This window comes from Arachis hypogaea, chromosome 4 (assembly GCF_003086295.3).
Source record: "Arachis hypogaea cultivar Tifrunner chromosome 4, arahy.Tifrunner.gnm2.J5K5, whole genome shotgun sequence".
NCBI lineage: Eukaryota > Viridiplantae > Streptophyta > Magnoliopsida > Fabales > Fabaceae > Arachis > Arachis hypogaea.
The window spans coordinates 102,039,638-102,043,392 of record NC_092039.1 but is presented as its reverse complement, the minus strand read 5'-3'; the positions used below and the strand labels follow the sequence as shown (position 1 = coordinate 102,043,392).

Here is a 3,755-nt window from a genome sequence, read left to right as displayed (position 1 = left end):
TTGGTTTTGGTATCCCTGCTTCCCAATCTCTCTTTTTCTATCTGTTTGTCTTGACTAAGCCCGGAGTGGTAAAAAAGAAGGCAGCTTGGGTCTCCTTTCGCTCTACCAAAGGAAAGAAGGTTTTTTCCATGTTTGACGAGTCATTCCGTGATTTTAAAAACTACTTTTTCAAGGTCCGAGCTATTGAAGGAGCTCGGCCCTTCTTTCTGGATGAAAATGACGAGCCTGCTTTTCCATTGGAATGGCAAAAAGATGTGAGGGTGTCCCGATATACGTGGGAAATGTTGGATGAGGCTGACACTACTAGAAAATTAGTTATTACAGATGGATATTTCCAACGGATTTTATCTCACTGAAATACAGAGGGAATTTCAGAGGGATTTTTTGTCAGAAAACAAAAAAAATGGATTAGCATAAATTACAGACGGAAAATAGAATCCGTCGATAATTCCGTCGGAAAAATTAATTTTTTTCCATGAGAAATGGTTACAGACGGAAAATCCGTCTGTAATTAAATAGACAAAACGCTGCGTTTTATTAAATTATTACAGACAGAAAATTCGTCTGTAATTTAAATTTTCCGTCGGTAAATATTGAGATAACACTAATCTTATCTCTATCCACTCGATCCATTTACAATCCACCCATATCAAATGAGCTTGTTCCTCTCTCCGTCACCGAGTTGCTTCTTCTCTCTGTCGCACCAATTTCTTCTGTCGCTGGCGTCACAGATCTCTCTCCGCCGTCCCTTGTGTCGTACGGGCTCCCTCCGCCGCCGCATCCAACCCTAACCCCAGAGCTTCGTCGCGCCTCCAACCCTAATCCCAGAACTTCGTCGTGTTTCCAACCCCTGCTTTGCCGCTCCCTCCATCGACGCTCCCTCCGTCTCAAAGCCTCCGTCGTGCTCACTCTGTCGTAAGCCTTCAAACGTCGCTCCTTCCTCCATGGCTGAAACCCGTAACGCTCTGCTTTTTCTCCTGCGTCGTGGCTTCACCTTCCTCCAAACAAAATTGAAAAACCCTAACCTGGAGGCCTTCCACTGCAAACCTACCGATCCCTAATTCCGTCTCATCATCAGAGGTAAAATAAAATCCCTTTCGCCCATTTCAACCCTTCTCCACCCCCAACAGTCTCTATATCCTCTCTCTAATTCAATTGTACAATTTTATTTTCCTCTTTATTCTCTCCCTTTCGATGTTCTGTTTTTATTCTGCTGAGAATTGAAATTGCTGGCTGAATTAGCTTAATTTTAGGTCTTCTAATCACCTTTCAGTTTTATTGTTGTTCCTTATTTTTCGATTATTTTATTGCCGCAGATTGAAAATGAGTAGGCGTGGGAGCAGAATAGTCTACGTTGGGAACCTCCCTGGTGATATTCGTGAAAGAGAAGTAGAAGATTTGTTTTCAAAGGTACTTTGCTATTTTCATTCGTGAAAGAGTTTGATTTTTCATTTGCTTAATACTTACCAATAGAAACTACTTTACACCTTGTGCTGCCTTTGCTGATTTTTCATGTCCTTGTTCATTTTAATTTTGGCAAGTTGTTTAAATTTGAGCTCTTGTGGTTTTAGGAATGTTAAAAGCTTTGATGCAAAATTTGGCATATAAAGTTGTTAAATTGCTTGCTGCAGAAAATTCAGCAGATTGGCGCCAACTTGTATGAAATTTTGGGAAAAATATGTACGGTAATTTTTAATGAAATAAGTTGAATAATGAATCTGATGATGATTTGCAGAACTGCATCACACTAACAAAGGAGAATGTCAAAGGCATAATCATGGTAACTTTTACTTTCTATTTGGAATTCATTTTCATTCAAACATATATCAGCTTTTTCTAGTTCACTATTATCCGTTCTCTTCAAACAATTGTTCATGTTCGACCTAATAACTAATAACGGAAATTAATAACTAATAATATTTAACTGCCATATTTTCATATTAAGAAAGGTCTTTATTTTAAATAAATTATATTAATCATATAAAACTATCCTCTTTATCCTTTGAAAACCTTAACAGTAGAATAGTAAAAATGGATTCATTCTTAATCTTACAAGCCACCTTTTTTGCAGTGCATTTATGATTGGAGGTAGGAAACTAATAACCAATGCACATTGTGTGGAACATGATACACAGGTAATTTCCTTAAGGGTCATATTTTCTCCAGGATGTAGATCCTACAATATAAATTTTATTAATAAATTATATTATGTTCATAGATCTTAGAATTAGTTGCCGAAAGATTATAAATAGCTGCCAACTTTTTCATTGTTGTGGTTTATTGCAGGTTAAAGTTAAGAGAAGAGGGGATGATACAAAATACGTGGCTAAGGTGTGTCTCTATGAAGGTCTTGTCCTTTTTTCATTAAAAAAATGAGTATTACGTGAAGAGCAGTTTGCTTAAATATCTCATATAGTAGTGAGTAAGGACATTAAGAAGTATTAGTGAATAAGTCACTAAAATTGTATTATTGCAGGAAAATTTGATATATCTGAGGTTTACTTGTAAGCTATACCTTGCTTTTAAACTTGGAGTGAATTCATTGTAAAGTGCAAGTTTTGCATGTTTGCTTAGAAGGATATATAGCTTCTAACTCATGACATGTTCATATAGTTACTTTACTCTCAGTGAATGAACTGTACAGGTTTTAGCCAGAGGTGTTGATTGTGATATAGCTTTGCTTTCAGTAGAAAGTGATGAATTCTGGAGAGATGTGGAACCTCTCAGATTAGGACGATTGCCGCATCTTCAGGTTTGAAATAGCTTTCTTTTTATTTTTTTCCCTTTTTTTTTAATTTGAAAATTCTCAGTGTTTCAATGGAAAATGTTAAAAGAATATATACCATATAATTTGTCATAGAATATATTTCTATTTGCATGCTGATCAACTGAAATTTTTGTATACTTGTCTTGTAACTTGTAGGATTCTGTTACTGTGGTGGGATATCCACTTGGAGGAGACACAATTTCAGTGACAAAGGGAGTTATATCTCGCATTGAGGTTTGATATATTGAACATAAAATTACCATTTTTATATGCCGTAAAATCAATAAAAGTGTTTTACTCTATGGTTTTAGTGCTCAGTTATTGAAAAAACCTGTAATCAGGTCACATCATATGCTCATGGATCGTCTGATTTGTTGGGTATTCAAATTGATGCTGCAATAAATCCTGGTCAGTAGATCTTATAGTTGTTTGATTGTTTCACCTCCTCTCCAGCAAAAAAATTCTCCAGCCTCTTATTATTCTAAGAACTGTTGGAAAAACAACTTCCTCTTATATGGAACTATGTGCATTGATTTAATAGCCATCGTTTACAACTTTTGATTTTAGGTAACAGCGGTGGCCCAGCATTCAATGACCAAGGGGAGTGCATTGGTGTGGCATTTCAGGTATATTTTTTTACGGCCTTCTGTTAACAGACTTGTATATGCCTAAACCAGCAACAACAACAAAACACAAGTTATTGAAAATGAAAGTTTACATGGTATTAAGGGAAGGGAAACAATGAAAAACTGACGCAGGCATCTAGTGAGTCTGATTTTGTAATTTTTGTTGCATACGCCCGGAGTTGGGGTTCATATGCATTGTTTCAAGTAATATGGTGTTTGAAATTCTTCAATTCTTAAATTCATGCTTGATGTTTAGAATCCTTCAATACTGTGGTTGCAATGTTTCACTCCTAGAGATGATTGGACTTAATGATCGATTTTGTATCTTTAACATGCTGAATCATACTGGAGCCTTTTTTAAT

The 3,755-nt window shown here is 36.1% G+C and overlaps 2 long non-coding RNA genes across 2 annotated transcripts; both read left to right on the top strand.

Moving 5' to 3' along the window:
* The first annotated feature begins 892 nt into the window (after positions 1-892).
* Positions 893-1,781, top strand: LOC112794356 (uncharacterized). The gene is made up of 3 exons (XR_003198831.3): positions 893-1,080; positions 1,317-1,410; positions 1,632-1,781. It is a non-coding gene; the product is annotated as an uncharacterized lncRNA (long non-coding RNA).
* Positions 1,782-2,283: 502 nt separating this feature from the next.
* On the top strand, positions 2,284-3,386 carry LOC112794355 (uncharacterized). Its single transcript, XR_011880788.1, has 5 exons — positions 2,284-2,331; positions 2,645-2,752; positions 2,924-3,001; positions 3,109-3,175; positions 3,335-3,386. It is a non-coding gene; the product is annotated as an uncharacterized lncRNA (long non-coding RNA).
* The last annotated feature ends 369 nt before the right edge of the window (positions 3,387-3,755 follow it).